The sequence below is a fragment of the Mandrillus leucophaeus genome, unplaced genomic scaffold (genome assembly GCF_000951045.1).
Source record: "Mandrillus leucophaeus isolate KB7577 unplaced genomic scaffold, Mleu.le_1.0 Scaffold1745, whole genome shotgun sequence".
In the NCBI taxonomy this organism is placed as follows: Eukaryota; Metazoa; Chordata; class Mammalia; order Primates; family Cercopithecidae; genus Mandrillus; species Mandrillus leucophaeus.
Genome location: NW_012101749.1, coordinates 92,344 through 107,524, shown reverse-complemented (window position 1 = coordinate 107,524; position 15,181 = coordinate 92,344). Strand labels below are relative to the sequence as shown.

At 46.3% G+C, this 15,181-nt stretch overlaps 1 protein-coding gene across 1 annotated transcript in view; it reads left to right on the top strand.

Moving 5' to 3' along the window:
* Window positions 1–15,181, top strand: part of BOC (BOC cell adhesion associated, oncogene regulated) — a 75,992-nt gene that overhangs the window by 1,170 nt on the left and 59,641 nt on the right. The window contains exon 2 of the mRNA XM_011977210.1: window positions 3,898–3,985. The gene's annotated coding sequence lies outside the window, so the exon portion shown is untranslated. The remainder of the gene's footprint in view (window positions 1–3,897; window positions 3,986–15,181) is intronic.

Sequence of the window (15,181 nt, the reverse complement as noted above, 5' to 3'; positions counted from 1 at the left end):
TGCCGGGCCCAGGGGCGCCGCATCTGGTTCCCTGCCGCAACGGTGCGGCCGGGCGATGGTGGTTTCGTCCCCGCGGTTCCCGGAAGCTTCTCGGGTGGAAGAAGGACCCGGCCAGCCTCTCAAACTTCCCCCGAAGGTTGACACCAGCGCCTGGGCCCCATGCGCCAGGCCGTGGGGGGGAACCCGAGGCGTGGCGGCAAATGCGTGCAGTCACTCAACACGCACTCGGCCTCTTCGGAGGGTGAGGGTTTCTCATAGTTGGCGTCTTCTAAAGGAAAAACACTAAAATGAGGGACTCAGCGGACTGAGGGAAGCATCCCTAGCTGTTGGCGCAGAAGGGCGAGCCTGAAGCCGAGTGGCCCGAGGTGTGTGAGGGGCTGGGGCAATGGTGAGAGGTGTGTGTGAGTTCGTGTGTGCGTGTATGTGAGTGTGAGCGCGCGCGTGTGTGTTCGCGCCAGCAGCGTCCTCCTGGGGTTGTGATCTTGGAGTTTTTGTTGATGTAACTGTGAGAAGGTGTGGGAAATGAATCTCTGGAACCAGTGGAACGGGGCTGTGGGGAGGGCAGGGAACCCAGGAAGAATTTTCTTCAGGAGTATGGAAGGGCCTGCTTGACTTTCAGGATGCTCAGTATTAATTTGCTTTTCCAGGTGATGGGAGAATGCTGAGGGATGGGAAGCAGGTGGACCTGAAGGAGTTAATGGAGGCTTGGGGATTTGTTTGGCTGAGTTTTGTTTTGGGGATGGGGGTGGCAGTGCCAGAGTTGCTTGGAACAGAGTTGTGCTCCTCCAGAGATGTGGCAGTAGAGCTAAGAATACCGAAACCACACACCAGCAATCCTAAACAGGCACTTTTCGGGTGTGGTGGGGTGTTCTGCTGCTTCCCGCATCCCTTCTCTGCAAGTTCAAATGGGTTCGCATAAGTTTTTGACCCGGAGTTACCTCTTTGAGTGGACTGAGTGAAGATTATATTTTGGTTTCAGGCCCTTGTGCCACCTGCAGATGCACTGTGCCCAGCACACATTTGCCACCTAGTTCTTTGTTGTCCAGAATTCTGTACACATTGACCATTGGATGAATGTCATTTTAAAGCTTCTTCAGTGTGCAAACATTTCTGATTTATTCCACGACTGGGGCCTAAACAGGCAGCCCAGCTCTCTGATGGTTTTTTTCCGTCCCTTTGGTTACAGCCAATAAATCAATCTTCGTTTTCTCAAGGGCAGCATGGAAAATATTAAACCACAGTCTTGTTGGGCTGCGTGTGGGGGCTAGGATGCCCATACATCTGGGTGACCTGTTTTCTGAACTTAAAGTAAATCTGAGGCAAGAGGTTAGCCATTCCGAGGTGTGTAACAGGTTTCCCAGAAACATTTCTGAGGTCTTATAATTGGTACTTTTTAATGGTCTTGTAATTGAGACCCAGAAGCTTCTCGTGGTAATCTGGAAGCACCTTGGGGTCAGTGGGACAGAGGCCGGGTAGAAACAGCAGCGGAGTTACTATTTTCCTGCTATATGAGTTTTTCAAATGAGTTTATGCAAAGAGGTAAAGTGAAAGAAAAAAGAGTTGCCTCATTGGGCCACTTTGCTGACACTGCCCTCCCCTGTATAGGTTTATCACTCAGAATTTGGCCCTTATCGGGAGGCTGGAGGGTGTCTCCACACCTATGAAGCCTGAAAATTGAGACCTCAGACACTGTCTCTTTTGTCCTTTATGGAGATACTTCAGAAGGGCATCACTGCAAGAGACATTCGCTAGGGAGCAATTGTCCCCCACACCATAGGCCACTGGCTTTACTTGGGAAAAGTGGTTGCTAGAAGCCGGGATGGCTGGTTCTTTGACTACAACTGGAGAGGGAGGGTGTGGGGAAAAAACAGAGAGGACTCTGCTTAGCTGTTAATTGGTGAGCCAGCTCATGATAAGCAGTGTGATTTATGTTCCTTTCCACCCTCCAAATGGGTCCAGAGATTTTCCTTTCTTTGAAGTGCTTTTTCAAGTGTTTGGGATCCCAGCTCTCTTCAACAACATGGTTTCCATGCCCTAAGAATGAATAAGAGATTTTACCCATGAAATAATTCAGTTGACTTTCACATGGACCCCCCACAGTTTGAAAAAGGAGGGCAAGAAGTGAGCCTGATGTGTCACAGTGTTCCATGTGCCCTAGGGGGTCTGGGTTCAAATTTCGGCAAAGCCGCTGCTGTGGTTAATGAATTAGGGTTTATCTCTGTGTCTTTCAAACTACAACAGAAAACTCAGGTGCACAAAATAATTGCTGTCCAATACCTTGTGGCCTCTGAATAAGAAAATATTAACTTGGCACCGAAAGATATTATATATTTGGAAGTTGCTTTCTTTCCTCCAAACTCTAAGCCCTCTTGCTCTCTGGGAAAATATGGGACAGGAGAAAAGAATTGAAATTTGGGAGGGAGAGGAAAGAAAATAGTATGTTCCATTTAGAAAAATCTATTTACTCTTAACATACGTAACTTCTTGTCATGTCCATAATTCAATTCAGCAAACATTTTTAGTGCATCAGGCACCAGGCTGAAAGCTTCCTTGTCCCAGGAGAGTAAGTTTTCTTAGTCAAAGGATGGTTCCTCCTCAGTTTTTATTTATTGCACGAGCATCTACTTCTAATTAAGAAAATGTTTTTAAAATTATCCACAATCCCATGGACTTGTGTTGCTCATCATGTGCGTACATACTTTTTACATAGTTGTGATAAGAGTATAAACTTCTGTTGTCAGACAGCCCTGAAGTGTCTCTACATTTTTGACTATAGACTCTCAGAGAACAGATGTAGCCAGCTCCTTTGCTGTTGGTCGGAAAGACCCAAATCCTAAGTGTGCTCCCACATGGAGCCTTAACATGTAACATTTTCATAATTTATGAGGTTGACTCAAATATTTGGGGTTAGGGGGTGGGATGGGAGAGGGTGTTTGTTTTTAATCTATAAACCCATGTTTATGAAAAGCTTGCCTAGAGAAGGTTTTGCTTCATTGGAGCCCTCAGGGTTGGTAATGGATAGAGAGGAGGTGGAACGCAGGAAGGAAGATTTAGAGGATCCATCTCAAATGGCACTGCCTTTAGGAGGGTTAGGAAACTGGAGTTGGAATCTAAGCTCTGCCTGTGAACTCTATTCACACTGACTCAAACCACTGAACTAATCTATTCCTACATCTCTACTGCCACCCAGTTAGATACCTTCCCCAAGTTTGCCTGCTCTTTCCTGCCCTTCCTTTTATTACTCCACCATCTTTTTCATTCCTGCCACCACCACACTTGTTGATGCCCTTGACAATTGTTGCTGGCACGTAGCTCGGCCCCCCAGTGCCAACCTATGACCATCCCACCCATTCTCCACCAGTGCTATAATCAAGTCACCACCCAGCTTTAAAACAATCTAGGTTTAAAATCCTAATTTCTTAAAACTCTGCTGTGTAGCTCTGTCCTACCTCATGATAATATTACTTCAATAGGAGCCACCTTCTCCAATCTAGTAGCTGACCCTTGATTTTTGCTGAGTTCTTTCCTTGCCTCTGTCTTATCACCCCAAATCCCTTCCATGTAAGCCTGACTAATTTTGTATGAGGCCTGTTTATAATGTGATCTTAAGAAATATTTGATGACTATTGATGAAAATGGACTGCTGAACACAAAGGTAATGGTTTTGTAAAGTGTAATCACTGTTCTTAATCCGTTGTTCATTTCAGCAAGGAGCCGGGAAGCTGGATGTTTCACGAGGCCTAGGCTCTTAGAAAAATCACTTTTCTACTGTTTTCCTATTTATAAAATGTATTGATAAGGAATTACTATGGTTTATAGCAATGCACCTTGTAAAAAGCAAATACTTCAGAACTGTTTATTTTGTTCAAAAGATGAGATAATTCGCTTTTTCCTCAGTTTCAGAACAAGCTTCCTGGAATCCACGACCCATGAAATCTTGTCAACATTTATACCGTCTGAAGGTAGCAGCTCGAAAGTAGAAGAAGTAGGTGAGGTTCTCTGCTCAGTGTGATAACTCTGGCCTATTAGGTCAACCATTTGTTCATGTTTTGTGTTACCACTTGGAGATGGTTTTTCTCATCCTCAAGTATTGGAAGTTCAACTTTGAGTGGAATCTGGACTAAACTTCAGGTTAGTTCTAATTCGGTTCATATGCTCTTTTAGTCAAAGCCTGTGATGACTATGTGAACCCCCTTGTTCTGCGGCAAGCTCTGTCAGACATGTTAGATACAAACCGTTTACTATGGGATTTGGAGTCCAAGCTTGCTGTGAAAAAGTCCCGCGTAGGTTTGGGTGAGGAAAGCCATGTGTTTATGTCTCTGTCAGTGGTATCACAGCAAATGCCTTGTGGTCTGATGTACTGGGCAATGTTTATCTCACAAAAATCAGCGGGATTGTGCTTCTTCCCATCTTCTGAAATAAAGTTAGGAAATAATTTCTCTTTTCCTAAAGTGAATTTGGCCTTCTCTTCAAAAAAGGCCTTTGATGTTTGGGACGGGATTATTGGGCAGTGAGAGGAAATCAGAGCAGAAGGACACAGTTAACCTAATTCAGTTGCCAGAGAAAATGTTGAGGAAAGTCTCAACCCGTTCTCCTGGTTAGCAACAGGAAAGTGTATAATATGGGTAGGGTGGGTAGGGTTGAAGAAAAATTACCGGAAGCTGAGCAGTGGAAAGTAGAGCAAAGGAATGTTTATTCTTCTCCAAAGTGAGCTTGGATAGTTTTGGACAAGATGAAGGTGATGAAGTATGTGGAGGTTGGCACCTTCATCCTTTTGACAAGCTTTTATTGAGTGCTTGCTGTGTGCCTGGCATCAGGCGTAGGCTGGCAGGAATTAATACCAGAGCCCATACTCCATCCAGAATCCTATTACTGACCTAAAGGGAACTGCAGAGCACTGCAATGCAAACTGTAGGGTTAAAGTACTTGGAATGGGTCCATTAAGAAAGACTTCTTGGCCTGGCGAGGTGGCTCATGCCTGTAATCCCAACACTTTGGGAGGCCAAGGTGGGAAGACTGCTTGAATGCAGGAGTTCCAGACCAGCCTGGGCAACATAGCAAAACTCTGTCTCTACAAAAAAAAAAAAAAAAGAAAAAAATACAAAAATTAGCTGGGCATGGTGGCATGTGCCTGTAATCCCAGCTCCTTGGGAGGCTGAGGTGGGAGGATCACTTGAGCCCAGGAGGTCAAAGTTGCAGTGAGCTGAGATGTTGCCACTGCACTCCAGCCTGGGCTACAGAGTGAGACCTTATCTCAAAAAAAAAAAAAAAGAGAGAGAGAGCGAGAGAGAGAGATGGGAGATGGGAGAGGGAGAGGACTTCTTGAGAGAGAGGAATTGCAATCTCAGGAAAAGTCTTAAAAGTAGAGATGGGACCAGTAGTACCAAAATGTCCTTTTATCTTTCCTTGTACGTGTTGTTCATTATTTGCTTCCTTAAAACTCATTTTCCTCAGTGAATGGTAGGCCTAAGTATGCTGGAGACCCAACATTTCATGTTCAGAATAGTTTTTTTTTTTTAATACTTTTTGGAAAGTTTAAACCTGGTATCTGCGTTAACTGCGCAAGCTCAGAAATCTGGGTCTTAAGTTCCTAAAACCAATTATTGAGTAGCTTTTGGGGAGAAAAGGAGAAATGTGTGATTTTAAAAAATTTTCATCTACATGAGATTTTAGCTGAGAATCCTAGAAATACATGCCTGAATTCAGCTTTTTAGCTTTCAATTCCATTTGCCATTTGTTCTACCGTCTGTGGCTCTGAAATCGTTCCCAGGGTACCAAGTGAGGGGACATTTATTTTAAGGACATGAAAGTTGCCCAGAAACCTCCTTGACTGCTGAGAGGAAAATAGCACACAGGATGGGAGCTACAGGTGAGGAAAGCGGGGCCTGTGGAACTGGCTGGTTGTGGAGGCCTTGGAGCCCCCACCACCAAGTCTAGGTTGGAACTGGACTTTGGAAGAGAGCCCTCCCCCGCCTTCCCTGGCTCTGCCAATATTTTTCCAGATTACTGCCAGCCAAGTGCCTTTACCAGTCTGAGCTTACCTAATATTACGATCCTAGCAGGTTTATTAGGTGTGGGTGACAGTTAATTGGAGAGGAAAATTGGGGAGTTCTGGGTTTATTAGTTTTTCTATGAAAGCAGAGGCTGCTCTTAAAGATTTCAGAAGTCATCTTTCCCACTTGACTGTCTTTCTGTTTTTGGTCTTATGACTATCATTTCACAGTGGTGTTAGGGGAGCTCTTCCTTCTTACATAGCTGTACCCAAGTGAGAGAGACTTAAAAATGCAGTCAGTCAACACAGTGGAAATTTACAGTTGTTTACCTGTGTCATTATGAATGGTTGTTTTGTAATGAACAAGTTATATACGAATTTGCTGTATTACAGGCAAGAGTTACAGTCTAATGGATCATCCAACGTACGGGCCTCTGAAATAATCACCTGCAACCCTGCCTTCAGAGTTTTGGTGGTCTGCCATCTGCGAAGGCCCCACAGTCAGGTGCTTTCATTCTATAGGCTTCTGTTGCAGAGCTGGAGGCTGGGGAGTTAGGCCTGGCTTTGCCTGTCTGGACCGTGGCAGCTTGCCAGCAAGTTTCACTGGGTGGTCTTCAACAATGGGAGAAGGGGGGTGGGGGAGCTCAGCTCCCTCCCCAAAGAGGAACAACAAGGTGGCTTTCTATAGGTGGGTTTCACATTGGCAACCGGTCCCTTTGTCACTGACACACCATATAGGTCTTCAGTGTGGGTGAAAAGAATTAAACAGGTGGCCTGAAGGTGGTATTGTGATGGGGTTAATTTGTGTTTCGGATTTTACAAATGAAGTCTTGTGTTTATGTGGCGAGCCTCCCTCCCAAGAGAAGTAGCACACACAAGCAGCAGGTACCCTTCATCGTGTGAGGGAAGAATTATTATTCTCACTTGTCATGGGAGACACAAACCTCCCAATGCAGCCTTTCACCTCATCGCTTAGGGAATTAACAGTGGACCTGGAACACAAACTGAGGTCAGCTTGTCAGTGCCAAAGAGGCAGAGCTGCCTGCCTCCGCTGCCCTTCCAGCGATGGAGAAAATGTCACTGCCATTTAGTGAGCACTTACTGTGTGCCAGGCCTTGTGTTAAAGCACTACAAGCATTATCTCTGCAATCCCCCAGCAGTGCTGTGAAAATGGGCATTATTGTCCTATTCCGCAGATAAGGAAGCTGAAGCTTAAATAATTGTAGGGACTTGTTTTAGTCTCATAGCTGGTAAATGGCACAGCCAAGATTTCATTGCAGGTCTGCTGAGTCCAAAACTCGAGTTTTTCGTGAAAAAGAAATGAAGCAAGCTTTCTCCCAAAGCAGAGCTCTTCTAGCTTGGGAAAACTGTTTCTTTTACAGCTAACAAAGTGTATGGGGTAGGTGAAGGTCTTTATGAGACTTGCCATTAAGAGACTCAAATTTAAAACTGGGACTACAGCTAGGAGATTTCGAACAGCTCAGCAGCAGCCCCACAAGAGAAGCCAGGCTTTGTGGCTTGGCTAGTGTCAGACTTTGCAGCCAATGGCTTTGTGGCATAGCTGGTGTCAGACTTTGCAGCTAGTGGCTTTGTGGCACAGCTGCAAACTTTGCAGGCAATGGTGAAAGCGACCTCCATCTCAGGTTTCATCTCAGAATATGTCTCTTGATTTTTCCCCCCTCCCCTGGGATGTTGTCTGAATTGGCTTCTTCTTCATCTGCCAGATGAATCCTTTTGCTCCTAGGATCTCTGCAAGTCTGATCAAGCAGGTCCTCCATGCTCTTGGTGCGGTGAGGGGGAGAAGATATTTGGCCCAGTAGATACTTTTTACTGGTCAGGAGAAGTGGCAGCTTGTACAGAAAACACCCTGGGGAAGGAAGTAGCAGCTTTGACAGACAGGTAACTGACAGAAGATGGTACCTTCCAGGCAAATACTCATAGAGCAGCCACCAGAAAGAATTCGACAGGCAGTTACCTGCAGAACAGCAACGCAGACCTCTCTGCTGGCTTAGGAGAATGACGGCAATTTGGTTGCAGAGGACATGTAGTTAGTTACCCTTGTTCCTTGTTTTTCTGTAACAAACATGGAAAACCTGAAGCCAAGGTGTTCTGGGTTTGGGGGCACACAGGACCCCTGGGTTTAAGATATAATTATGTGACCAGCTACTTGGGTAATGAAGATGAGGTCATGAAAACTCAGTGTTTATTTCCCTGTCTTTATGCGCTGACATTATGAGGAAGCAGTGAAATGGGAGAAGTGTTCCTGTAAATGTGAGAAGTGCCTTCTCACCTCAGAAGCCCAAGGCCGTTGGCCTCTGTGCTTACCCAAGATGAGTTAGGAGATGAGAAATAACAGGGAACTGGCCAGAGGTTAGAGTCTGGGCACAAGGGATTCATCTGCTTCTGTGGTTCTGTTTTTATTTCTCAGGGCAGGAGTCTGGATTGGAGGCATTTTGGTCATATTGTCAGAGATCCTCCTGGATCCCTCCAGACAAGCTGCCTTTCCCGGCCTTGTGGGACCAGACAATGAAGGTTCTCAGGTCCAGGGGGAATTGAGAGAGGAAGAGGACTCATGGCTAAATAATTCTGGTTAACATTCTTTTTTGAGAGAGGAAGGAACAGAAGGCATCTGTGGAGTTTCTGGAGTTCCCATCTGAGAGAACAGAAGTCAGGAATGAATTTTACAAGAAGGGTGACGTGCTGGGAAAGATGGCTGTGTTGCAGGAAGGAGCCATATTTCTGGAGCCACTTCCAGGTTTGAGATTGCGCAGCATCCTGGTTGAGGGGAGGCTTTGGAACCAGACAAGCCTGGATTTCAATTCTGGCTTTGCCAGTCGATAGGTATGTGACCCTAGGCAAATTACATAGACTCTGAGAACCAGTTTCTTAGGGTTATTGCAAAGGAGAGGCAAGATAATTCACATAAAGCACATAAAATGCATTGGGAGAAACCCATAGAAGGTGGCTGTTATTATTAGGGAAGGAAAGAGGAACAGAGTGGAAGGAGGGTTGCTGCAAGGATTGGGCAACTAGAAGAATAAGCAGGTGGGAGAGCCCACTGATAGAGTCCTCACTGGCTCAAGGTTTACAGAGAGAAAGAAATGTGAGGATGGAGAGATAGAGGAGCACGTGGAGGGGCAAGGCCCTGCCTCAGGTGCACCATTTGATGCCAGTCCTTGGTCCTGGTCACTGGGTAGATAAACCCCCCAAGCCTTCCCCTCCACTTCTTCCCCAACTCAGTGTATCCCATTCTATCAGGTGTGCAAATCTTGGAGCCATCCTTGACTCTGTTCTTTCTCTCACGCTCCTTTAAATTGGCCAATAATATTGACCTTACCTTCAGAATGTTTCCTGAATTCTGTACCTGCTCACCGCCCTGTCTTCTATCAACGTTTCTGACTTGGATTCTCAAAATAAGCTTCCTAAGTGTTCTCTCTGCTTCCACCCATTCTTCATAGAAAAATCAGTGTCACACTTTTGAAACAAAAGCTAGACAAGGTCACTTCTCTGTTCAGAACTTCCATGGCTTCCTGTTTGATTCAGAGAAAATATCCAAACACCTCACTCCTTCCCTCTCAGGGGTCCTCACCTCACCCCTTCCCTCAGAGGCCTCCCTTCCCCCCTTGCCTACTCACACAGCCATGTCAGCCTCCTCATTGCTCCTCACACTGGCTGGGCAACCTCCTCCCAGGGGCTTTGGGCTTGCATTTGCCCACTACCTGGAAGGCTTCTCCCCAGATGCCTGCACAGCACCCTCCCTCATTTCATTCAGGCCACTTGCTTCATGGTCACCTGAACCTGACCACACTTTATTAAACAGCACTCCCACCATCATTCTCTCTCCCTTCAACCTAATTTCTTTCCCTCCATGTTATCACCTCCTGGCTCATGTTCATTTGTTCTTTTGGTTATTGCCAGCTTCCCCTCTAGACTGAAGATCAGTGGAATCAGGGACTTTGTTTTCTTCCTCACTGTCTTCCCAGTGCCTAGAATAGAACCTGGTCGGTAAGTGGTGCTCACATTTTTTTTTTCATTTTTGCTAGTTTGCAGGCCTCTACTGAATCTCAAAAGGGATGTAATAGGAGTTTCAAATAAAATGAAATAATTACATATAGATTTATGTAAGAAAATGCGTTCTGGAGTATATGTATATGGGGGGAAATAGGAGAGATGTCCTGAGAATGCTAATGTTAGAGCATCTGTTTCAGAGAAGCTAGGAAGCAGTGTGCAAGGCTGCAACAGAAAGAGCCCAGTTTCTTTTCTCTTCCTCAAGGTAACTGCTCTCAGGAATGTCCATGGGTGTACCGGTTGCTCCATGTCGGTGAATGTAAGCATGGATGCCCTGTCTGCCTTCCTTATCATTCACTTAAGAGGAATCTGTTGAACATCTGCTTTGTGCACAGCACTGTGCTAGGCCTGGCTAGGAGATGCAAGGGGGCCCAGCTTACACTCTTATACCACCAGCAGTTTGCAGTCCTGTTGTTCATCTGGGATTTCCTGAGTGTGCCTGGGCCATCCACTTTGCCGCTGTCCTCCCTTAGCAACCTAAGTTGAATCGGACTTCTGTTGAATCTGGTTTTGGAACCACAAGCCAAGTACAGGGGGTGAATTTTAAAACAGTTTAGTTCCCCACACACCAGAGAGCCTGGTAGGGCTGGCCCTGTGCCAAGCACACAGGTGACAGACATGGTCTCTGCCATTGGAGAGTTGACAGGCCATTGGAGAGTTGACAGGCCATGGAAGTAAGGAACCACACATTTGGATGCTCACCCAGAGGGGGACAGATCTGACTTAAATTGTATCTCAGTCACTTCTGACGTGGTTCTAGATTTAGAAGCTGAGAAAAAACAAAAATAGGGATAAAGATCCCAAGAGGTCTTGTGCTGACACCAAAGGTGGACAGATGTGCCTAAGAAATTACACAGGCGAATCCCAAACCCCACATGTAAGCCTCTCAGGGAGCTGGGAGAAGAGCCCAAGCCTCCAGCTCCAGTTTTGTTTTGCTTTGTTTTGCTTTTAATTAATAGCCCTTTTAAAAAACAATTTCAGGTTTATAGGAAAAATTAAGCGAAAAAGTCATATACAGACTTGTCGCTCCAATTTCCCCAAATCACTTAACCCCACCAGGGTCCCCTATTATTAACATCTTATGTTGGTGCAGTATATCTGTTACAATTGATGAGCCGATGCAGACACATTATTATTAAGTAAAGTCCATAGTTTACATTAAGATTCACTCTTTGTGTTGTACATTTTCTGGGTTTTCACAAAATGTGTGATGACATATACCTACCCACCATTACAGAATCATACAGAATAATAGTTTCACTCCCTAAAAATCCCCTGTGCCCCACCTAGTCATCTCCCCCGCCTCCCCCAGCCCCTGGCAACCACGGATCTACTGTTGTCTCTCTAGTTTTGCCTTTTGCTGAATGTCATGCGGTTAGAATCACACAGCTTATGCCTTTTCAAGATCAGCTTCTTTCACTTGGCAGTCCCCTTCAGTTTTAAGTATGGCTTTCTCTCTTTCCCTGCCCCATACACATTTCTAGCTGGGGAGCAGAGACTGAAAAAGGAGCCCAAACCTGTGTGCTGAGACCCCGCTCTGACCAGAGCCCTACAGGTCTGCAGTGTGGTTCCTTTATCACCTTCCACTGAGCATGCCGGCCCTGGTGCTACTGGAGTTTAGCCCAGGCTGGTAAACTGTCAGGAGCTGCCTGTGTTTGGGTTCCACATCTGGAAGTATCAGCTGTGCAGACCTTCCCATCCCATCCCTAAACAGAAAGACACGAGGAGCACATGGGCTGTTTGCCTTCCTCCTCGATAGTTTGTTTTACTTGCTTTGGAGCTGTGGATAGCAGTGGGGAAGTGAGCGTCCCCTGGGCAAGCAGCGCTCTCGCATGCCTACATCCACATCCGGTGGTGGTGGCAGGCCACAGGTCCCTTAGCTTCTAGAGTTTCTGCTTTTGGTCCCACCCACGTTCCAGTGGTGTCCGTGTTGAGCCCTGAGAATGATTGAGCACTGGGACCTGTTTTGTGGTCGTTAAGGAGGAAGACCAGTAAGGCATAAAGAGTTTGAGGGCATTTTCCCTGCAAAGAAGTGCCTCTTTGTTGAGTGAGCCTCGAAGACTAGGATTCCCTGGGAGTTTGGTGACAGAACCCCCAGGATTCAGAACACTCACCAGCCACTCTCAACACAAGGCACTCTGGAGGACAGGTGATGATGGTGGTTTTTATAAGGCATAGAATGAGGAAGCTCCTCCAAGCCCACTCCAACACTGGACCACATTTAAGAGAAAGGAAAGTGCATGTGAATTGGAGGGGGTTGGTGGGGGTGAACCAGTTGGTCACGTGGACAATCTGATCCAGGCTGAAAAGCTCTCAGGGCTGAGGAAAGGTAGACAGGGTTCCAACCCTGAGGAACAGAAACTTAAATTTAAACCTGCTGGGCCCAGTGGCTCGTACCTGTAATCTCAGCACTTCAGAGGCCAAGGCAGGCAGACCTCTTGAGGCCAGGAGTTTGAGACCAGCCTGGCCAACAGGGCAAAACCCCATCTCTACTAAAACACAAAAATAGGCGGGGTGCAGTGGCTCATGCCTGTAATCCCAGCACTTTGGGAGGCCAAGGTCAGGAGATCGAGACCATCCTGGCTAATACTGTGAAACCCCATCTCTACTAAAAATACAAAAAATTAGCCGGGCGTGGTGGCAGGCGCCTGTAGTCCCAGCTACTCGGGAGGCTGAGGCAGGAGAATAGCATGAACCCAGGAGGCGGAGCTTGCAGTGAGCTGAGATCGAGCCACTGTACTCCTGCCTGGGCTACAGAGCAAGACTCCGTCTCAAAAACAAAACAAAACAAACAAAAAAGACCCACAAAAATAAGTCAGGTGTGGTGGAGCATGCCTGTAATCCCAGCTACTCAGGAGGCTGAGGCACAAGAATCACTTGAACCCAGGAGGCGGAGGTTGTAGTGAGCCGAGATTGCACCACTGCACTCCAGCCTGGGCGGCAGAGCAAGACTGTCAAAACAAACAAACAAACAAACAAAAAACCCAACTTCTATTGCTTCAAGTTTGGAATAAATAGAGAGCTGAGGCCAGCCAGTACCTTCTCACGCCGAAAGACACTAGCCAGGTATTTCAGAGTTCTGTACAAAGGAGGAATGAGACTCACAGCACACCTCAGAAAGTCACCTTTTGGACTATGGAAATTCCATGCTGAGGATCCAAGTGCACACCACCTCCCCCTCTGGTTTTCTTTTCTTCACCTGGCCCATCCTCCAATCTATAGCCTGACCAGTGACTCACTAAGAGCACTGGGCTGCCATTCAGTGGCTCTGCCTACCCCATGTAAGTGAAGACTAATATTACGTGTCCCAGGTTTGTCCCTAAGACTGTGAGTGCTAGTGCAGTGGAGTGTTTAAAGTCCTTTGAGCTCTTCAGAGGAAGAACTATACTCTACTAGCAAGCCAGCCTTGCTTTTGTTAATTATGGAATCAGGGTGCAGTCTTCTGGACCCTGTTTTCTTAGGTCTAACTGTAGAGCCTGGAAGGCTGTAACAGTGATTACTAACCATTACCCTATCTAGAAGCCTTGGCCCTTACCTCAGTTTACCTGGAGAGGCAGATGATAAAGAACTACTGAACTATGTAAGTGTGGGACCCATGTTCCCTACCAAATCCAGCCTTCACTTCTAAATCTCCCTTCCTACATTCTGTCCGACAAGTAGTAGGTACAGTGATAGTCCCGAGAAAGAATCCCAGACTGGCTTCCGTAGATACACGCCAGGTAGTGTGTGTCTATGAGTAGGGGCCACATTTTCTGAACCAAAAGACAAATGTGTGATCTGAAAAAGCATTTTGTTTTTGTTTTTCCTAATGTGGGGGGAATGAGGGAATCTCAGAAAGGCTAATTTATAAATATCTTGTACTACATGAAAAAAATAAACCTCACCTTTATCAAAACGAATGGCATTCTGTACAGTAGGCTTATCCAGAACCTCCCAATGCTGTGGTCATTGCTCAGAGCAGGAGGTGCAGAGAGCACAGAACGGGTCTTTCTCCTGTGGGGTGCTTCAGCCAGTGCTGGTGGAAAGAAGTCTCTGGTGTGGTCTGGGTCTTCTCTAGTACTTTCTCTCCAGAGCAACCTGTAGACATAAGGGTGGCCTCCTGGTTTTACTGACCACCATTCCATGTCCCTCTCCAGAAGAAGCCAGCCTCCAAGTCATTGGAACAGCGAGGCCCCTTAGTTAAGTTCCGGATCCCTTGAAAGTCAGGAAGTGAAGAGGAACTGGGTGTCCAGTTGAGATGGAATCTTAAGCAGGCAGAACTAACTTTCCCCATATGAGAAATTAACCCAAATGCCAGTGTTAATACTGCTAATCTGGATGGGGGAAAGGTAGTGAGACCTCATTTCTGTACATCTCAGCCAAGGTGAACCTGGCTAGGAGGTGCTGACCTGTCTCCCTTGTGGAAATAATGCTACCCACTAAAGCTTGTGATACCCCCTGCAGCCTGACTCTCCTCAGTCGCTTGAGATTTAGCACGGAACTGTTACTGCTTATCCAAGTATCAACAATAAGCCTTGCCTGAGAGCAGCACATTCATGCCTCTTCAGTCAATTGCCGTAGGGGCCTGAAGTCATTTGTAGCCATCAGGGTGGCCTTTCAATTGACCAGTTAACAGATATTGAGCACTATGCCTATTGCCTTCAAGACATCTATATTCTAGTTTCTGAATATTTCTTAGATCACAACAAGAGGTCATACTGCCTTGAATCGCATTATCCATATAATTTCCTTAGGAGAGTGCTTTGCTCAGGGTAGGGGCTTTGATGGTCTCTATTGTTATCATCATTATTATTAGTTGGGCTTGAATGGGCTGCTGATTTGTAATTCTCCCACAAGAGCCCACATTCTTGGAGAATTTGTCTATTTGAAAAGTTTTCTCAATCCTGGTAAGTTGTATAGGTAGAGAAGTGGAGGCACAGGGAAAAGTAATATGTTCATAAGCCCAAGCCGGCTTCCTTTATGGGTCTGCACCTGGACCTCAAGGCCTCTGCGCATGGTTGATTCTACAGTCAGGGAAAAGCCAGCCAGAGTTGACAGCTTATCATTGGTGAGATATGCACAGTCCTGGGAAAAGCGCTTCCTGGATAGGGAAGCCCCAGAAAGATGGGAGTGGGGGAAGAG